The following is a 22,047-nucleotide window of genomic DNA, read 5'->3' as shown; positions in this document are numbered from 1 at the left end:
ACCCCCCCAAAATAGCATATAAATCAATTATTTAAATAAAAAACAACAGTATGCCTTCAACCAACAATAATAATTATGCCAGCCCCCCCTCCCGAAAAAGAAAATTGGTTAATATGATAATATTAATTGGACTAGTTTACATTTGGCTTGTTAATAAGTTAGGTAGAGTAGGTCGTTTTTTATCAAATGGTAAAAGGCCAAATCAGTACCTGCCAGTGATCCCTGCAGAGTAAGTTAAAAAAGAGGTGAAACAAAGCCTAGTCCTGTAATCATTATATGCTTTATAGGTGTGGCAGAAATCAGTCAGCTCTGTTAATCAAGCTCTCAAATCTCTGTGTCCCAGGTTTTTCCTAGAGTCTTAGCTCTTCAGGTACAGTTAGTCATCTCCCTGATATCCTATTTGAAAAATGCAGAACTCTTGAGAGAAGGCGGATATTTTTCATGAGATATCTATGAAATCTTCCTAACCAGCTCACCAGATTCTCATTTGGGGTGTATGTGGCCCATTACCATGGGCAGTGGCAGCAATGGTGCACATCTGTTATTTTGCGCAGAGGTATTCTGCTTTAGTTGTACCATTAGCTCATGGTACTATGACCCTTTGACAGGCAGCTAGTGTGGCTACTTTCTCTGGACTTGCCTTTCACACAGCTCAGCATATAAATCCCTGTGCAGTTTCAAAACCTGAGAGTGGTGGAGGATCAGTGGTGAAGCAAAGAGCGAACACTCAAAAGCCTTTTCTTGTTTGCTTATAGAAGAATATGCTTGTTTTGCCAAATTTTTTTAGGGGGCTGGATGAGGGAGATTTTCCTTTTGCATTTTATTTAGTCAAACAGGCATTAAAATTGTTGTCTATTTGTAGAACATCCATCAGTAGTGGAGAAAGAGGTGGTATGCCTTGCAGGTTTGCTAAGTATAGGAGCAACCAGTTAGAAATTACAAGTGAATAATCCCCAAAGCAGCTAATGAAGAATTGGCTATAATTCAGTTTGTTTTTTATGAAGTAGATGAGTAATTGATGGTGTGACAAGTATATTATGCTAATGGAATCATTTAATATCTTATGTTAACACCCACCTAAAAGGAATACTAAGTTAATTGATGTCTTTTTAAGGAAAACCCTGTAGTGGTGTTGAATGTCAGAACTCATGATTTGGTTGCAGCTTCTCCGTCAGGCTGCCATTCCAGTTTCAATTTGACAATTTTTTTTCATAAGAATTGTTTAACACTTTCACTCCATTTGAAGCTATTTCTCAAACTTGTATAAAGGCAGATCCAGGACTTCACAAGTGTTTATGAAGAAGTTGATGAAGATCAGTATTCGAAGCTGGTTCAGGCATGGCAGGATGATGACTGGATTGTGGATGATGGTATGTAGGAGGAAATTACCTGCCAGGCACTGTGTTAGTTGCTTTTTGTAGGTTTTCATGTGGAGTTTCTACTTTGCCTGGGTGGAGGGAAGGCATTGTTAGAATCATACCTTTGGTTTGGATCATTTTTAGTTATTTGAGGATGAGGAAGCAGAACAATAAGAAGTTGATTTGGCAACATTTTGGAGAATCAAGGCACATACCTTAAGATATCTTAAAAATCATCCAGGAAACGACTCTGTGGGAATTGTGACGATTCATGAGACCCTGCATTCAACCCCCAACACCAAAGTGGGGAAGGGTGAATTGGGAGGAGGGTGAATTGGAGTGAATTGTTTCTGTGGGGCCAAAACACAGCATCTGAATTAAGGGACAGAGGTTGAGGTTCTCTTTTCTCCTTTGCAACTGTGTGACTGTGGCCAAGTTACTTAATGCCACTGAGCCACAAGTTTTTATTCTATAAATGGAGATAAGAAAACTATCTCCCTGATTGCTACAAGGAGCACATGAAGTTTTAGGTATGAGAGGGAATATGAGCAATGGAAAGTACTGTAAAAGCTGGTTCTTTTCTACTGTTCTTCTGTCCCTTGTATAAAGCTTCCTGCTTATGTGATTGCTGACCACAGGAAGGAGATATAGACTGTGTCTGTGATTATGTTTCTATTTCTGGAATAGAGCTCAGCTATATTCTGATTTTCCCATGTAGACTAGGGTGCCTTTCTGGGCTTCTAAAAAATTCTTCTGGTAGAGTAAAATACCTGTGAAGCAAGCTTTTGTGGCTAAGTTTTTGATCCTGTGGGACCAGATCATTTCCCTGTTTCACCTATCTAGGTATAGTATATATTTGGTTTTGATGCCACATCTGCTGTGTGGATGACCTGCCTTGTCTGAGACCTATTTGAATAGGATTCTGCTGCACTTATAAATGCAACAGACTAGGAGAACATGTGAGTGGGTACAAAAGTATTCTTTTTGCCATGGCTAAAATATTGTTGGTGACTTGTGAAAACTTGATCCCAATATTAAATTTTGTTCCTGCAGATGGTATTGGTTATGTGGAAGACGGCCGAGAGATTTTTGATGATGATCTTGAAGATAATGCTCTTGATACCAGTGAGAAAGGTACCTACAAGAGAATGTCATTTTGAGATTTGAAGAATTGTCTAAACTTTTAAGATGACTTGGTATTCTGAAACAGTCTCCTTTTGAGGGAGAAGAACCTACACAATTATTTTTAGATAGAGTATATGTTCTGACAGTGAGAGAATCACAGTTGTGTAGAAAATTAAATGTAAGAAACAAAAACAGTACCAGAAAGTATGAAATTTTTAGTCCTATGGTCAGTTTAGAGTTGTTGATATTGAGGACTGCCATAGTAAGTGATGTGTTTTAATTCCTACTGCAATGATGAACTCAGAATTTTAGATCTTCAGTAATTGTACAGTACAATAATAAAGTTTAGAACTAGTGTAATCAGCTTGCTTTGTTTAATTGAAATTTAAAATGATATGAATGAATGTGTTAAATTTTCTTAACTGTACAATCTTGGCATTTTTTTTTCAGGTAAACAAGCCAGATTTAGTTCTGCAAAATGAGAATGGGAAATACTCCTTTTTTTTTTGGTTTAGTTTGTTAATTGGTCTTATACCACCAAGTGATAGATCAGCAAACTATGGCTTAATTTTTTTGGGGAAAAAAAAAACACTTCATTGAGATATAACTCACATGCTGTGTAATTCACTCATTTAAAGTATAAAATTCATCACAGAATTGTGCAGCTATCACCATAGGTTATTTTAGAACATTCTCCATTAACAGCCCCACCCCCAAATCATCAAATCATATCTGTTTTTATATAGCCATTGAGCTAAGGAAAGGTTTTTATGTTTCCAAAGTGCGTGTGTGTGTTTGGTGCTGGAGATTGAACCCAGGGCCTTGTGCATGGGAGGTAAAAACTCTACTAACTGAACTATACCCCCAGCCCCCAAAGTGTGTTTTTTGAAAAAACGATAAATATAAAGAATACATAATCATGTTACAGAATCCTATTTGGCCACAAAGCCTTACGTCTCTGCTATCATGCTCTTACAGAGGGAGTGGACTCTCATTTGCACATTAATGTTTTAGTCCCTTTCTAAGAATAAAGGCTCTCATCTGCTTAACCACAGTACCATTATCATTTATCGTTGTCTATAGTAATATGTGTCCAGTTTGCTGAGTAAGGTCTTTTGCAGCTTTTTTTTTTTTTTTTGCAGTATTAGAAATTGACCCTGGGCTTGCTTCGCATACACAAGGCCCTGAATTCATGCCCTCTGTAAAGAGCATTCCATTCCCTTAGTGTTGATAATAAATTTGATCTCCTGGTTAAGATGATAGGTCAGATTTCTTCTAAAGCTACCTTTCCCCCTTTATGATTAATGCAAATAAGTGGTGATAATTTGAGACCATGTGTATATCCCATTTTTCCATGAATTTTCACCCAGTGCTTTCAGCATCTGTTGATGATTCTCTCCTTTTAAATTTTATTCTATTATTTTTGAGATAGAGTCTTGCTACATTGCCCAGACTGGCCTTGAATTTCTAGGGTCAGGTGATCTTCGTGCTTAAGCCTCCTTAGTGGCTGGGTCTATAGGTGCATGCCACTGCACTCAGCTTCTTTCCTTTTTAAAATTATCAGTTCAAACTCATGGGTTTCTAGAAAATTTACTGTTATAATTCAGTGCTACCATTTCTCCTTTCAGTGTTCAAATTATCCCAGATTTAGCTGGTAGAAGTGAAACCCCTTTTAGTTGGTGCCTGCATCCTTTTGATGTGATCCAATCAATCTGAGCATTTCCTAGCTATCAGGGCTGAGAAGATGTTCAAAGTTTACCTTGTACTCCTCCTGTACCAGACTTGGAATCAACTGTTTCTAGCCACCATCTGGTTCCTTTCATGGGGAATATTATTCAGATCTGGGAGAAGGATGTGTTTATTGCTCTTGGGGTATGATGGTTTCTAGCTTCTAGGCCCTTTTGGTGAACAGAACTAGGAAATTATGTATGTTTTGAATTCATACTGATAAATTTTATCCCAATCCAATACTACTGAATTCATCTTCTCAATTCATATTTTTACACTTTCAATGAAAATCCTTGTTTTCTGAAATATACACAGTTGATTTAGAATTACTAAACCAACAACGTTTCTGTTTATTTTAAGGTACATTTTTTAGTTATAGGTGGACACAATATATTTTATTTTGAGGATCGAACCCAGTGCCTTATGCGTGCTAGGCAAGCACTCTACCTCTGAGCCACAACCCCAGCCCTCTATTAACAACCTTTCTAAGTAAAGTTTATGATTTCTTTGCAATTTTACTTGTTCTTGGCGTATATCCCTCTAAAGATTTATTGTGAGAGTTTATAGGTTCATTTGTTTTTGTATTCAAATTTTTAAAAGTCTTTAACTTTTTACAATATTATAAAATAACTATATAATGTCAAAATCAAAATGATATCAAGAGATATATGCAGAAAAGTCTTGCTCTTATTCCTATGCCTTCTGACTTATTTCTACCCATCTGTATAAATAACCATTTTAATTAATTTCTGGTTTATCTTTCCTTTATTCACAGTTATTAAAAAAAACATATGTTTGGTTTTCCCTCAGAGAGGATGTTATTTATTCATTCATCCATCCATTAGAGTATGAATGGACTAATTTCTGCCAAACTGTAGTGTAGAAACTCTATACATTGGGACCCTTTTGTAGAATTGTGGCGAATTGTGTATTTGTAGTTTATATGCGTCCTGGAAGATAGAATGAACCCATTTACTGTATTATGTCCCAGAATCAAGGAGACCTGTGTTATGGCTATATTGTTAATTATATCAACTTGACATAGTCCCGAACACCTATGTAGATTTTAGTTTTGGTCACCTGCAAATTAGGATGTTGGACTGGTTAAGGAGCTTCTCAAAGAAAGGACCCATGTCCCACTCACTCCAGGGCTGATCACAGCAGCAGACATGAAAGAAGTATGCAGTATTTGTTGAATAAATGAGCCACCACTGTTTCTTTTCATATGTTATCTGTTTTGGCAATACATTAGTAAAGAGAATGAGTTGATATTCTGGAAGACAGCTAGTCTTAGAAATTTTTATTTCATGCTTTGCCACTGCCATTCACCCACAAATCCCCATTGTTTCAGTGAACCTCACTAAGAGCCCACGTAAGGTCACAAGATATTATGAAGGCAAACAGAATTCTGAAATCCATTTTAAAAATTTACAAGAAATTGTAGTTTTGAGTATAAAGTCAGCTCCTTATGGTGTGAATCCAGTCCCTGGCATGCTGTTTTCAAATAGAGAAAAATATTGGTCAAATCCAAATAAAGAAAAATAACTGGAAAAGCACAATAAAACAAACACTAATTGTGGATTTCTGCATACTAAACTGTGTGTGTGGCGGGGGCGGTTGCTGGGGATTTAACCCAGGGCCTTGTGCATGCAAGGCAAGCACTCTACCAACTGACCTATATCCCCATATCCCCAGCCCCCTTGCATACTAAACATTTTAACCATTAAGTATATTCTGTCTTCAAACTGCTCCAGTTGGTCTCAATAAAGATACAAGTTCCTTCATGCAATTCTCTGGTCTCACATATTTTACAAATGTCCTGTAAACCTTTTCATAGCCTTGCCATGTGAAAAATGCCTGTTTTTATTATGGTAGAATACATATCACAGAATTTACCATGACATTTAGTACATTTGCAGTGTTTGCAGCCATCACCATTATCTAATTTCAGAATATTTTCATTGCCCCAGATGGAAACCCCATACTCATTAAGCAGTCACTCTCTAGTCTTCCTTCCCTCAGCACCTGGCAACCATTAATCTGCTTTCTGTTTCTATGGTTTTGCCTGTTGTGGACGTTTTATATAACTGGGATCATACAATATGTAACCTTTTTTGTCTGGCATCTTTCACTTAGCATAATGTTTTAAAGTTCCTTCCATGCTATAGCATGTATTAGTGCTTTATTCTTTTTTGTGGCTGAATAATATTATCTGGATATGTGTTGCCCATTTTGTTTACCCATTCATCAGTTGATGGGCACTGAGTTATCTACCTTTATTAATGCTGCTATGAACATGTATGTTGAAGCTTTTGTTTGAATACCTGTTTTCATTTCTTTTGGATATATACCTAGGAATGGAATTGTGTGTACGTATTTCTATTTTCTTTCTTAGACAAAAGATATCATCTATAGATAGTTTTGTAGTTTGCTTTTTTCATTTAAGATATTCTGAAAATCACTTCATATTAGTACTTAACAGATTTTTCTTATTTATGTCTTTATGGCTGCATAGTACTCCATTATATTGATATGCTATCATTTATTAAAATAATTATTTCGGGTAGACATTTATTTTCAATAATTTATTATTACAAATCGTGCCACACATCCAGTAACTCTTGTGCATATTATGTTTTCCTTGGAAAATTCCTAGAAGTGGAATTGTTGGCTCAGAGAGTAAATGCTCACAAATTTTTATTAGGCGTTGACAAGATATTGCCAAGTTCTCAAGTTCTTCTAGGAGTTTTTCTTTTGTACCCTCCTATGAACAGCATCTGAGGGTGTATTTCCCCAAAGCCCTGCTGATAGTATGTTGTTAAGCTGAATTTTTGCCAGTCTGATATTCGAGAAATGGCATCTCATTGTGGTGTTCATTTACATTTCTTTTATACATAAAGTTGTGGATCTTCTCATAAAACTTTGTATTTATTGCTCACATTCCTTTTGAGTTTCAATTGGTTGTTTTAGGTCTTTATATCAGGGAAATGTTTGTCAGGGTAATGGATACTTTATCTGTGATACATATTGTAAATATTTTCTCCAGGTTTTTCTTTAAATTCCTTTTCTGGTGTAATTGAATTTATCAATCTGTTTTTTCCTTGAAATTGGATTTTGAATTAGTGTTAGATTTTTACTATACCCAGGTTACAAAGGAATTTGCTTTTCTAAAGTACTTTCATAGTTTTATTTTTAAAATTTCCTTTTGATGTTTATATGGATCTTACAAATGGCTAGCCAACACTATTTATTTATAAATCTATTTTTCCCCAAGTGATGTAAGTTGTCACCTTTATTATATGCTAAATTTCCATATGTGATGGGGTCTTTTTTCTAGATTGTATTTTTTACTCATCTGGTCTCTCTATGTATATGCCACTACCACACTATTTTAATTATTCATTTAGTTTTTTTGAGATTGAGACTATTTGGGGATGAATCAGAAAGTGAGATTAAAATCGACAGTATTAGGAAAGTTGATTTACACATGGTCAGAAGAGAATAAATGGCAAAAGTTTTCTTTTAATGAGCAAATGCCTCTGTGCTGTTTAGTGTTAATGTGACATAGTTGCATGTGTCTAGTTGCTGTTCTCATAAAAATGGAAATCAGGATGCTGCAGTATCATAACTGGTAATTCCATTTCTTTACAGTTAAGTTGTTCTGTCAAATTACATATAAAATCAAAGAAATGATCTCATGAAGGTTACTAGGATAATATCTTGATTCCAGCTTGGCTTTATCTTTCCTTTATCACTTTTTTTTACACAATACTTTTATTTATTTTTATGTGATGCTGAGGATTGAGCCCAGTGCCTCACACGTGCCAGGCAAGTGCTCTACCATTGAGCTACAACCCCAGCCCTCCTGTCTCACTTAAAAAAAAAGACTTTTTATTAACACTAACATTAGCTAATAAATAGTCACACTTAACTCATCCTGATATTTAACTTGTGTTTTATCAGTTTTTGTAATAACGTTTAGCCCAAGTTTTTGAATTTAGCTTATTTTAAAGTTTCTTCTTTATGTACCTCATGTAAAATCTTATATATTTGTATTTTGAAGTTTTAATATTTTCTTCCCAAATTCCCATATATGGAGAACAAGTGACTAGTAGGCTTTTTGTTTTCCAATTTGAACTGGGACCTTTTGTGTTTCTAAATAATATATGTTCCAATAGGAAAGGATGCTAAAGCACGCAACAGAGACAAGAAGAATGTAAAGAAACTTGCAGTGACAAAACCAAATAATATCAAGTCAATGCTCATTGCCAGTGCTGGAAAGAAAACCACAGATGTGAGTTTCATGGTTTCTGTATATTTTGTCTTTTCCTTTGTGAAATAAATTTAGAATATAATTGTACAGATATTAGAAACTTAATACATATTTAAATAACATTTTCCCAGCTTCACTCACTAAGTTGACTTTAGTTTTCAAATGATTTAAGCACCTCAATGATTAGAATTTGGGACATAGAAAAGAAAGATTGAACAGGAAAACTGAATTGAAAGTGTGTTTAATTTCAGTGACTAGAAGGAATATCATGTAATGAGAATTAAAATAGAGGATGGGAGCTATAAATTTAGAATTTACGTATACACAGGTGGTAGTTAAAATCTGAATAGATTTGAGCACTTAGAGTGAATGAAATGAAGATGTAAGGGCTGATTGGTTAGGTTCTTCCTTTCATAGTCATGTGTGTGGTCTGGGTGAAAATTTAATGTGCAGGGCTTTCTTATTTTGCCTTCTTTTATAATCTCTAGAAAGCTGTAGATTTGTCTAAGGATGAACTGCTAGGTGACATTCTACAAGATCTGAACACTGAGGTAAGTGATTCTCTGGGAGTTATAAAATGTGCAGAGAACATAGGTTCTAGAAATAATTCAGAAGTTGTATGGAATAGACTTTTGCTAGAATTTAAAAAATGCAAGGACAGTAATACCAAAAGAAATATCCCACAAAAATAAAAAGAAAAATAAAATCTTCCAGTTAGTTTCTTCTCACTATTTTAGGTGAGTAGTTTCTAGCTGTTACAGCTATGCGATTATGTAGATGGGGCTGGGTTTATGTTGGAAGTAGTAAGAATACACCCAGGAGTCAGTTCTGTGAATGCTCACTGCTTGTGTTCAGTTGCTATAGCATATTTTCCCTAAATAGATTGAAGCCTGTCAGTCTTTAATTCTGAGTGGGAGTGAAGAAAGAGTTAGTGTCCTATTCCTGATAGAACTCAAATAGGCTCACCTACACTGTGAATTTGAAATTTGGCCATTTCTCATAAATTCTAAGTGCTTATTTAGAAGTGTATTTCTTTCTAAATGGCCATAGATCAAAATAATATAGCATCAACACTATGCAGTCATATGTATCTTGATTGTTTTTAAATGTAATATTCTGGAAGGATAAGTGAAAGACTGCGTTAAATTTTAAAAAGAAAAGAATTGGTGAGGGGTGGATTCAGTATCTATTCAGGTTTTCTAGTGATTTCTGTAGTATTGTTGCTATAGTAACCACAGTGTATGAACATAGATCCTGCGGGGGGGGCAGGGAAGGAAAAATGCTTATTGGGTTTCAGTGAGCGAAGAAATGCACTTTATCTGTTACGTGGTAAACCAAGCATGGCAGTGAATATCTGTCTTACCTTTCCTTTTAGAAACCTCAAATAACTCTTCCACCTATAATAATACCTAAGAAGAAAGGATCTACTGGAGCTTCTCTGAATCCTTTTGCTGTGTACACCCCCAAGGTAAAGTGTATAGAGATACCCTGTCTTGATTTATGATATTGTTTTAAATTTATGTATTTTTGCTTTTCTATGTGAAGGAAATGCCTTTGAATTTATTTTTGATTTTTTTTTAAATTAGGACTGCCATTCAATATATAGTTTTGTGTATTTCAAAAATAGCATGTGCCTGCTTTTTTCATAGTAAATTTTGTATTAACTAATATGTGTTTATTATAGGTATTACAACTGTGCTAAATGCAATAATTTTCCTCCTGGAAACAAGTATTTTTTTCTGTAAATCTAGGTAACAGTAAAATAATTGAAGCTGTTACATTAATAATACATAAAATCTTTTTATAGATGGGAACTGTCATTATCTTTGGTCAGGGTAGGACAGTTACATATTTTTAGTATGCAAGTCTAAGTGACTAAACATTTAAAAATGTTTACAGGCAATTCCTTCAGGAAAAACTGCTCCCCTGTCGCCAGGAAGGAGCTTTCATTAACTCCTGCTCCTCTTAAACGAGCTGAATTTGCTGGTAAGTCTGATGTCAGGCAGAAGTGCAAGGGTATTGAGCAGTTGTTTTTACAGCAGTAGAAGAAGTGGAGGTATTGTGATGGCAAGTCTAAGTGTGAAAGATTTGGATTTGTAGCACTAAAAGTTAAAAACATCCAATTTGGAGACTAAAGAGAAATACAAATGTAGAAAAAGGGATGTGCTGATGTTTCAGTGTTGGGTAAACCATTGTGCCCCAGGTACTAGCATGTGACAGGAATATATGCTGATGTCTACAGGAGAGCTGATGCAGCCAGAGTGTCCGGAAGATGAGTGTGAGTTAGGGGAAATGGGGTTTGAAGATGGTGACTTTGATGAGCCCATGGAAGCTGAGAAGGTGGATATGAAGCTTGTGGCTGCCAAGACTTGGGACCAAGAGAGTGAGCCAGCAGAGAGGATGAAATATAAGGCGGATCCTAGGAAAGAGACCACGTCTTGCTTGTAAGAGCATTTTCTGGTATTTTTTTTCCTGGCAGATAGCACTCTAATTAATCTGTTAGATTTTTTTTGAATTTTTTTAATATTTATTTTTTAGTTTTTGGTGGACATAACATCTTTGTATGTGGTGCTGAGGATCGAACCCAGGCCACACGCATGCCAGGCAAGCACGCTACTGCTTAAGCCACATCCCCAGCCCCTCTGTTAGATTTAAAAAAAATTTTTTTTTTTCATTGTAGATGGACACAGTACCTTTATTTTATTTATTTATTTTTATGTGGTGCTGAGGATTGAACCCAGTGCCTCACATGTGCTAGGCAAGTGCTCTACCACTGAGCTACAGTCCCAGCCAAGATTTTAAAAAAAAAGTTTTCATAGTTATAGATGGACAGCATGCCTTTATTTGTTTAGGTTTTTATGCAGTGTTAAGGATTGAACCCAGTGCCTCACACGTTAGGCAAGTGCTCTGCCACTGAGCAGTAGCACCAGCCCTACTCTGTTAGATTTTGAAAAGTTTTGGAAAATTTGATTTCTGCAGGGGAAGTTTTCTCCCAGATGACTCTTGTTGGGGCATTGATAAGGAAGATGATAGTTTCTCAGCACAAGAAATTCAAGTGGATTCCAGCCAACTCCCATTGGTAAAAGGGACAGATGAAGAACAAGTGTTCCAGTTTTATTGGATGGTTATGAAGATCAGTACAACCAACCAGGTAATCAAAGATAAAGTAACCATATGTCTTGAAGGAGTAGCAAGTTTTCCCTTGAATATTTAGTGATGAACATTGGCCAGGCTCTGCCCTCATGTAAGTGTGTTATAGGAGAGCAGTACTTGTTCATTGTAAAGTGCGTGAGCCACCCTGTGGTGTGAATAGTCCTTAAAATGCTTATTCCAAAAATCAGTTATTTGTGATTTTTGAATGTGCTTGTACTTTGCCATCGATGTATCTGAAGTTGCAGGATTATTCTGCAAATGGAATCAGTCATTAATTTGTCTCTTTATTTAGCAAATTGGACACATGTTATGTTTAAGGCACTGAGAGGGGGTCAACAAACTGCACAAATTCCCTATGCTATAATGTTGCTTATATTTTAATGGGGTGGGAGTGGGTGGGAGAAATTGGCTATAAATAAAAGAAACTGATGTAAAAGGGAGTTAGTTGTAGGATGCTCAGTGAAGGCCTGTCTTAAGAGATGATCCCTGGGCTAAGATGTGAGGCACATACAGAGTCCAGGAAAGGATATTTCAGCTTAAGAATCCAGTAAGTGGGAAGGACTGACACGAAGAAGATGGCCTGTGTGATAGTAGAATAGTTATCAAGTGATAAGATTGGTATGCAGTGAAGTTGGAGATAAAGGTAAAAGGCCACATAATGATGGATGGTCCCATAATTGAGTTTGCATTTCAACAGGAATTCTCTTGTCTGTGAAGAGAATAACAGACATGTTATTCTGTGTGTGCATGCTTGTATATATAGCTGTAGAAAGGTGAGCTAGAGTGAGGTGGTAGGAAACTATAGAAGCACTGGAGATCAGTCATTCCAGGGCAGAGGTACTAGTTACTTGGACCCTGGAGGCTGGGAAGGAGAGAAATGAAGGCATTTAACAAGTATTTTGATACAAACTTGTTGATGGATTGAATCTGAGCATTGATGGAAAGGAGAAATCAAGACTGATTCCCAGGTCATCCTAATGAACTAGTATTGTGAATTCTTGATTCACAAAATGCTGGGGATAAATTGAAGAAGAGGGCCACACAACAAATGAAACAAAAAGTTTATTCTCTTTTAGAATTCACAGGCCTGACCTTCTGATGAGGGGGGCCTTACTAACTCCCTCTTTGTAGAGGAAAAAAAATCATCTTACAGGAGCCAAGAATGCCCTTAAGATGACAGAGGAGGGTCATTCCATTTTTAACAACAGTAACTGTTAGAAAAGACCCTCCTCAAATTGAACAAATATGTTTCTGGTGGTGCTTCTGGGCCTGTTTCTCTTTAACCAAATTGAATATGTATTATTTCAGTTCTTCAGGATAACTTTTTTTTTTAATTTAAAAATCACCTCCAAATGAATGTTTTTTCATTAAACAGAAACAGTGGAGATTCTCTGTTTTTAATCTTTATCCTTTGCCTAAAAGATAGGAGGCAAAATAATTTTGACGTATCTCATTTGTTTCTCATCTCTGAATTTGAGTAGCTGCCTGTTAATTCTGGGATTTTTTTTTAATCTTCTTCCTGTTTTCTAAGACCTCTGAGAGAACTTCTCAACTTCATGGAACTGAGAGGTGTAATAGGTAGCATAATGACCCCCTCTCCCTAAAGATGTCTATGTACTAACATTTGGAGCTTGTGATGTTTCCTTGCATGGTAAAAGGGACCTTATAGATTTGATTAATTATTAACCCATTGGTTAATGGTTCCATCAAAACCAGAAACCTGGAAGCCATCCTTGATTCCCTCCTTTTCCTCACTTGTTAGTTTACTCCTTCTAAAGTAGATAATCTATCTCCTCATAACTGGTGCCCTGAACACTTCTTGCCTACTGAATTCATTGTACCAGCCTCCTAATTGATCTCTAAACTGTTGTCTTCCACATTACTGCCAGAGTGATTGATCAGAAGAGTGACATTGACTATATCATTTCCTCATTTAAAAAAAATCCTCAGTAGCTATTGCTTATAACATAGAGTCCAAGCTCCTTAGCAAGGTTTCTGATGCCTGCTGTCTGTGAATTTTTGCCCTAGAAATTGCTGCTGTGTGTCCCTTTACTCATAGTATTTGTCTGACTGGGATGCCCTTATCTGACACATTTTTCAAGATTCAGCTCAGTTGTCATTTCCTGAAAGTTTTCCTAAACCTCTAGATGGACCTTAGAGTCCTATGACCCCATCATACCCTTTCTCACTGTAGTTTTGTCATCTGATTTTGAAATGATCTGAATCAGTTTTTTTCTCTATCCCAAAGCCTTTAAGCTGCTAGAAATCTTTCATTTCCAGTATTCAGTATAATGCCAGGTCCATAGTAGGCATTCAGTAAATGGTCTCTGAAATAAACTACACAGTGATTGACAGTCTGGTGGATGCACATGGAGAGTTACAGAGCACCTGAGTTGAATTTGCTGCCATTATTTAGTTTGCTTCCTAAATTCTTGTAGCAGTGTGAAATAAGAATGAGTAAAACAAAAGTGGATGGTGACCCCCCTCCCAAGTAAGTGCCTATAAAGCATCATTGCCAGCATTGGTTGCCAAGGATCAGAACCTTAAACAACAGTTCTTGGTTGGGGTTTTAGCTCAGTGGAAAAGTGTTGGCCTATTATGTATGGGGCACCGAGTTTGATCTTCAGCACCACATAAAAATAAGATATTGTGTCCATCCACAACTAAACTCTTTGTGAAAGAGAGTTTGTTATTTTTATCGTTTGTTTTTTGTTTTATACTCTTATTAGTAAATACCATTGTTTCACAGGGCAGGGATCTACTAAGGTACCATAATGTTTAATATAATGGCCATTTGTAGTTCTTTTAATTTATACTGTTTAAAAGGAAGTAAAATTTAAAATTCAGTTTCTCAACCAGTAGCCACCTTTTAAGTGCTTAAAGGCCACATGTGAAAAGTAGCTACTATATTGGATGGGTCAGATACCAAACAAATATATATCATCACAGACATTTTTCTTAGTTAGTGATGGTTTGTAGTAAGGGATATTGGAGGCTAAGATTGAAACATAGAGGCACAACTAAATTTTCAAAGTAATTAATTTCTGATATCAGGCCAGTGTCATGGATAGTTTTTTTTTTTTTTTTTGTACTGGGGATTGAACTGGGGGGCACTTGACCACTGAGCCACATCCCCACCCCTGTTTGATATTTTATTACAGACAGGGTCTCACTGAGTGTCTTGCGCCCTGCTTTTTTGCTGAGGCTCACTTTGAACTTGTAATCCTCTTGCCTTAGCCTCCCAAACCTCTGGAATTATAGGCATGCACCACCGCGCCCGGCCATGGATAGGCTTTTAAAATCAATAGTGGGGAAAAATTTTTTGGTGGTGGTAAGAATTGAACCAGGGCATGTACTCTACCACTGAGTTGTACCTCTAGCCCAGGGAAACATTTCACAATTATCTTTCTTGAGATGGGGGATCTCACTATGTTGCCCCTGTTGGCCTCAGACTTACGGGCTCAAGTGATGCTCCAGCTGGACTCAAGCAGTTTTCCTGTCTCAGCTGCCTGAGTAGCTGGGGCTATAGGCACATGTCATGATGGCCAGCTCAGTTAATATTTTTTTGTCATACAAGTGCTGAAAAAAGCTTCAGAGATTATCTAGTCTAGTTATTCACTTAGCAGGAAACAAGCTCTGGGGAAAAAAAGTAGTTGACTCTTCAGTGGCAGAAGTCGGGCCTTCTCATTGTCAGTCCACTTTGCCATTCTGTGGTACTTTGCAAGTTGTGTTCTCTGAGGTGGCACATCTTTCTCTGTTTTTGATGCCAATGGGTTAAATAAAATAGCTTTTTTTTTAAAGTCCTTTAATTTCAGAGGGTTGAACAGTTTCATCGTGATAGTAGGTAATGATCACTGAGCTTTGTGAAATCAATGCTGCTAATAAAAACGAAGTATTCCCAAAGACCCTGTTATTGTTTCTCACTTTCTTACAGATTCTAAGTCAGTCAGTTGTTGCTGAATGCACCATAATTATGAAAAGAGTCTTACTCTTTGCATATGGGAAGATATCCTGTCTTCATTATGACTTTTTCAAGGTTGAATAATCCTGACTGCACCTGGTTTCAGCTAGTAACTTTGGGGGGAATGTAATCTTTGTTTACCATGATCTTTTTGTGGCAAACGAGGCATAAACAGTGTCAAATGTGTTGCATGAAGTGTGATATTAGTTTGACTGTAAAATGAGCTATTTGAATCTTTGAATCCAATATTAGGGTCTTTATTTTTCTTAGCATGGAATTTTGTTTTTCCATCTTTCACTGTCGTGAGGATGACTTCTAAATTTCTGTGCTACTGTGATTTTTTTCTTTAAATCGTCCCACAATCCGCCCTTTTCTCTCCCTTATCTTCCCCACTTCCCCCACCCCAGCTGAAAATCACACAACTCTTGTAAGAATTTTAATCATCTGCAGAAATGAAAATCCTTAGATAGTCTTATTTCTACTAGAATAAGTGACAAAAGGAAATGCTGATGATGAGCTGTCTTGTGAAACTGGGGTAATTGGCTTTGTGATGTACCACAATTTTCTTAGTGTCTCAGATAAGTGGCTATGTTGATTACTGCTGTCTAGTTCATGGAGCCTGGGATTTTTTTTTATAGTGACCATCTCTTGGGTTGACTATCAGATCTTAGGAGTCCTTTCTTTCTTTCTTTTTAAAAATATTTTTTAGTTGTAATTGGACACAATACCTTTATTTTATTAATTTTTATGTGATGCTGAGGATTGAATCCAGGGCTTTGAACGTGCTAGGCAAGTGCTCTACTGTTAAGGTCTGTAAACAAGTCAAAATAACACGTGGTATTTTGCCAGAGAAATGTTAAGAGTTCGTAAACAAGTTTGGATGGTGCCTGGCAAAATGCCAGAGGGAGTGGTTTGAGAAATAACAAGTAAGCCATTAAGTGTGGAAATTCCTTATTCGTTGACTGATGTATCTAGTAGATAAGCTGTGCAAAATGTATAAATAGCTCTGTTATCCTACAATAACCCCCCCCCCCCCGCAGATAGTGGCCCGTTACGGGGAGCCCCGGGACACTGGGGGTAAGTGACGAAAAAAAGCTGCCCGTCCATAGATAGGACGGGAGCAATCTGCTTGTCCCTAGGTAGATAGGGTGAGAGGAAAAATGGCCATTTCGAGAAAATGGAGAAGATTGATACAGTATGTTTGTGTCTTGTTTTGTCTCAGTGTATTGTATTGTCTTTATGATGAAAATATGGAAGGGGTGAAAAGTAAATTACTAAGGGAAGGAGGCACCCCAGTGGAACCAAGAATAATTAGGGCATGTGTTGATAAAAGCCCGGAAACTCTAGTCAGAAAGAAAAAGAAAGTTAAAAAGAAGGATTATCAGAAAAAAAAGTTGCAACAAAAGGCTATTACTGAATACTTTTCGTTACCGGAGGGTGCATGAATTGTTGCCTCGGCTGCCACGTGCGTGCGCGAGCGGGTCACAGCTCAGCAAGTACTTTCCAAGCAGCGGAAGCTGGCTCTTCCACTGCCAGGAGTCCAAATCTAGACCTGACCTGGAGGCACAGTCTCCCAGGCTCTTGCTCCCTGTGTCCAGTAGCAGTTTGAGTCCAGACACTCCCCTGACTCTCCCCGGGCCATCTGGGGCTGCCCAGGATGCTACAGCTGGCAGAAGACGCTACCAGTGTCCCTAATGTTTGGTCATTTTCAATGCCAATAACTAAACTACAATGGTTCTCCCACACCTGGAAGCTAATGAGTAATGAGCACTATTAAGGCTTATTTCAAATGTAAAAAACCTTGAGATAATGTACTAAATTGTTCAGAAGGTTGTTTTCCTAGTAGAATGCTACAAGATTTTCTTTAGCCAGCGTTGCAGAGTTCCTGCCTTCATCCCTGTGCCGGCAAAGATGAAGGTGGAAGAATTTCCAGTGTTGCTGAAAACCGGAGGAGACTTCGGATCAAGCTAGCTGCCTGCAGAACTTGCCTGTGATTTAAGCTAGCTGCCTGCAGAACTTACCTGGACTGTGATTTAAGCTAGCTGCCTGCAGAACTTACCTGGACTGTGATTTACCTGGACTGTGAGTTACTCTATTGAGACACTGCTTTACCTGGACCGAAACAACAAACTGTAATCTGCAACAAATTGTAACTTGGTATCTTTGCTAAGGGTGTCATTGCTGGTATAATTTTTCCAAGGGCTTCTTGCATGGAGCCATCAAGTGGCTTGGTATTGTGGCATTTTGTATCCTCCTTTTCTGTTTGTAGCAGGTTATTTATGGTGTTTCTATAAAATCCACTATGGTCATTATTTAAATTAAACAAAAGGGGGATATGTTAAGGTCTGTAAACAAGTCAAAATAACACGTGGTATTTTGCCAGAGAAATGTTAAGAGTTCGTAAACAAGTCTGGATGGTGCCTGGCAAAATGCCAGAGGGAGTGGTTTGAGAAATAACAAAAGCAAGCCATTAAGTGTGGAGATTCCTTATTCATTGACTGATGTATCTAGTTTATGCTAATTAGATAAGCTGTGCAAAATGTATAAATAGCTCTGTTATCCTACAATAAACGGCTCCTATTCCTGCTGTATCAACGTACACAAGTTATTCGTCACCCCCCGGTTATTTTGCTGCAGCCAGACTGCGGCACTCTACTGCTGAGCCACAACTCCAGCCCAGCAGTCCTTTCTTAATGGCTAGTTTTCTGTTGAAGAGACGGGAGAACAATAACTTGATGTTTAGAAAGGCATGTTTTTACTTCGTTGTGTATATTTCTGAGGGTCACAAAAGAAGGATATCTACTGATTTTATTAGTAAACCATTTGTTAAATAGAAGCAGAAGAGAAAGGAACAGTATAAATACTACCTAGCTAGGTAACTTGTGATATAGAAAGGGTGAAATAGATTATAATAGAACCCTGTTATGAGATATATATATATGTTTATATAGAATAAGAGATGTGTTAGGCAGCTTTTTATCACTATGATCAAATACCTGACAAGAACAACTTAGAGGAGGAAAAGTTCATTTGGGGCTTATGGTTTCAGAGGTTCAGTCCATGAATGACTGACTATTGCTCTGGGCCCAAGGTGTGGCAGAACATCATGGCAGAAGGGTACAGTGAGGAAAGCTGCTTAGCATATGGTAGGCAGGAAGCAGAGAGAGGAGTTGAGGTGCATGCTCAAAGGCATGCTCCTAGTGACCCAATTCCTCCAACCATGCTTCACCTCCCTATAGTTACCATTTAGTTAGTCCATTCAAGTCAGAATGGACTTTTAGGTTAAGGTTATAGCTCTTATAATCAAATCATTTTACTTCTGAGTATTTTGGCATCAACAGGAGCTTTTGAGAGGTACCTCATTTCCAAACCATAAGATACAAGATGAATTGTTTTTCCCAAATACAACTTTACATACAGAAAAATACTGATGTATGTATCCCAATACATGAAGATTGTTTTTTTATCAGTAAGTGTAAATAAAAAATAAATTTAGAATGATATTCTCATATTTGCATGTTTTCATGAGAGGTTGTAATAGCAGACTTGTTGGACAATAGTTGTTTTGTTTTTCTTAATCTGGATAATACTGGTTATAGGGAAACTGTTTATACTAAATTAGAGAATTATTCTATCCCCTTTCTCCCAGGGGTTGTACCACTGTGATAGTGTACTATGGCATAAGTACTGAGTTAAGAACTGGTTTTGGGGCTGGAGTTGTGGCTCAGCAGTAGAGTGCTTGCCTTACACGTGTGCAACCCTGGGTTGAATCCTCACACATAAAAGTAAATAAATAAAATGAAGGTATTGTGTACAACTACAACTAAAAATAAATATTTTAAAAACAAAGAACTGGTTTTATATATGTTTGCTGTCAGAATGTTTTCACAGAAGTATAAATGTGTGGACATGTTCAGTGAGCATTTACGTTGTTCCTATGATTTGATGTAATTGAAATGTTTTCTTTTCAATTTCAATTAAGTTTTCCCTTATTCTTTCAGGTGTGATATTTCTGTTTGGAAAAGTTTTTATTGAATCAGCCAAGACCCATGTGAGCTGTTGTGTCATGGTGAAAAACATTGAGTGAACGCTGTACTTCCTTCCCCGTGAAATGCTAAGCATTAGTGATTAGCTTTGAGATTTCAGTAATTATATATGGCACCCCTTCTCTATTCCAAGGTCAACCCTGTCCTTCAGTAGGGTAGCAGTTCTTCACAACCCCAATTCGTTTTTACTCCTTGCTTCATGACCACTGATTGTCAGCAATTCCAATAGAGGATGGGAAAATTAGAGAAATGAAGTTGAACTCAGTTTTTCAACTTGTTAGAGTAAAAGTGTCTGAGTTTTAATACAGAATGTTATATTTCCCTTACTCCTCATTTCCATAATAATTGGGCTTGGGACTCTAAGGCTCTAAAACGTGACATGGCATTTGGCCCAGTTTTCCTGCTCTTGTTGTATAGGCAGCTGTAATATTTCCCCTGTGGCCATTTAACAAGATCAGTTCCATTTGCTTCTTCTTTATTAGGACTTTTAATATCCCTCCCAGTATCAGCCCCTCCCCATTTCTGTTGAATTGTGGAGCATCTTGGTTAGGATTTATAATACTTATTTTCCCATTGTTTCTTACCATTGATCATCTTTGCCTTGCTTTATGATGCTTTGGGAGGAATTGGCCATTGGGTTTAGTATTTTTTAGGGATTGTTTTGCCTTTGAACTCATTGTTGAGACTGTGCTATTAAGTGTTTAAATGGGTGAGGATGAAAACTGTTTTAAACTTGGGTTTCTGGTGGTTAAGAAGATCTTATGTACAGATACTTTTTCTTCCTTTTCTCCTTCCCACGGGAGAACAGAAAATTGATCTAAATACAGGGAAGGAAACAGAAATTCCAGTTACAATGAAGGATGTTTACGATGAATTTGATGAAAGAATAGCAGCAAAATATAAAATTATGAAGTTCAAGTCCAAGGTTTGTATTTGGTTGTAAATTTTTGTCCAGCTTTCTTAATTTGTTGTTTGTTAATGTCTTGATTTTGTAAATAGGTATTGCATATCTACTTCATACAAAGTGCCTTCTGCATATCTCTAATTCATAGACTGGCAATCTCATAGGCATGAATATAAAAACTGTTAGATTTTTAAAAATATTTTGCTTTCTTTTTAAACTGCTTGTAAAATAATGGTCATGAATTTGAATATATAGATAACTCAAAGCAAATTACTTTAAATGCTTACATTTCATGTTTTTATTTTGAAATGGCAAATTAAACATTTTGATTTTATAATTAGTTATTGCCAATGCATTTTTGATTAGAAGGTTAAGTAAGTTTTTTTTTAAAAATCAGGGACTATGATGTTATTTCTGATAGAATGAAAGTCTTATATTCGTGATATGTATGACAAATTGTCCAAACTGGTGTTGGTGGCACATGCCTCTGATTCCAGTGACTTGGGAGGCTGAAGCAGAAGGATTACAAGTTTGAGACCAACCATAGTAACTTAGTGAGACCCTGTCTCAAAAAATAATAGCTGGGGATATAGCTCAGTGGAGAATGCCCCTAAAAAAAGAAACTATATTTTGATTTTAGTGAGATATTGATGCCTTTGGCCATAATTGTGGGGTCTGTAGCCCACTAAAAATATGGGAAGTTAGTAGTGATGGAAAGAAAGGGAGGATTGAGTTGCAAAAGATACAGCTAACACTCTTAACTACTTAACTTTTGGATTGTGACTGAGTCACTTCTTTAAATTTCCACAAGTAATAATGCACAAGGCCTTGAGTTTGATTCCTAGCACTGCAAACAAAAACTAAAAACATAAAATTCCAGAGACAATGTGTTGTAATGGTGAAGCATATGAATGTTAGAGTCAGGTTGCTTGTGATTTAAGTCTTAGCCCTGCTGCTTACTAGTATCTGACTGTGAACAAGTGCCAAGTGACTTCCCTGTGCCTGTTTCTTTATTTGACAAATGAGGCCCTATTGCAAGCACTGTCAAAAGGGTTAAATCTCTTGATTCATATTGAATGATTAGAATAGTACTTGACACATAGCCAATGCTTACTACATATGAACTATAATTATAATGTTGATTATTCTAGCAAGATGGAGTTGCTTAATGTCAATTAGTAACAAATAATTTTTATTTTTTGAGACAATGTTTTGCTATGTTTTATAAGTGAGGCATGTATAGCTCTGGACTTAAACTCATGATTCTCCTACCCAAACTTCTGAGAGTAGCTGGGATTATAGGCATGTGCCACAACCTGTCTCTTGACAAATGATTTAATGCATTAACATTGTAAAAAAAATCTCTTCTTGCTCCTATTTGAATGCAAATATTTTGATTTCTGTAGTGTGTAAGAGAAGTCTTTTTAACATTGTCACTATGAGTCTTAGTCCTAGTTGAAAGGTGAAAGGATACCTTTTTGGCTTTAATTACTCTTGTG

General features: G+C 36.8%; 1 pseudogene across 1 annotated transcript in view; it reads left to right on the top strand.

Moving 5' to 3' along the window:
• LOC144375126 (DNA polymerase alpha catalytic subunit-like) overlaps nucleotides 1-22,047 on the top strand; it is a 79,627-nt pseudogene that overhangs the window by 8,219 nt on the left and 49,361 nt on the right. The window contains exons 3-12 of the transcript XR_013434563.1: nucleotides 1,274-1,370; nucleotides 2,412-2,492; nucleotides 8,390-8,505; nucleotides 8,973-9,035; nucleotides 9,860-9,952; nucleotides 10,384-10,470; nucleotides 10,727-10,928; nucleotides 11,464-11,635; nucleotides 19,600-19,722; nucleotides 20,448-20,569. The product of XR_013434563.1 is annotated as a DNA polymerase alpha catalytic subunit-like (transcript). The remainder of the gene's footprint in view (nucleotides 1-1,273; nucleotides 1,371-2,411; nucleotides 2,493-8,389; nucleotides 8,506-8,972; nucleotides 9,036-9,859; nucleotides 9,953-10,383; nucleotides 10,471-10,726; nucleotides 10,929-11,463; nucleotides 11,636-19,599; nucleotides 19,723-20,447; nucleotides 20,570-22,047) is intronic.

The sequence above is a fragment of the Ictidomys tridecemlineatus genome, chromosome 2 (genome assembly GCF_052094955.1).
Source record: "Ictidomys tridecemlineatus isolate mIctTri1 chromosome 2, mIctTri1.hap1, whole genome shotgun sequence".
In the NCBI taxonomy this organism is placed as follows: domain Eukaryota; kingdom Metazoa; phylum Chordata; class Mammalia; order Rodentia; family Sciuridae; genus Ictidomys; species Ictidomys tridecemlineatus.
This window is presented reverse-complemented; position numbering and strand designations above follow the sequence as displayed.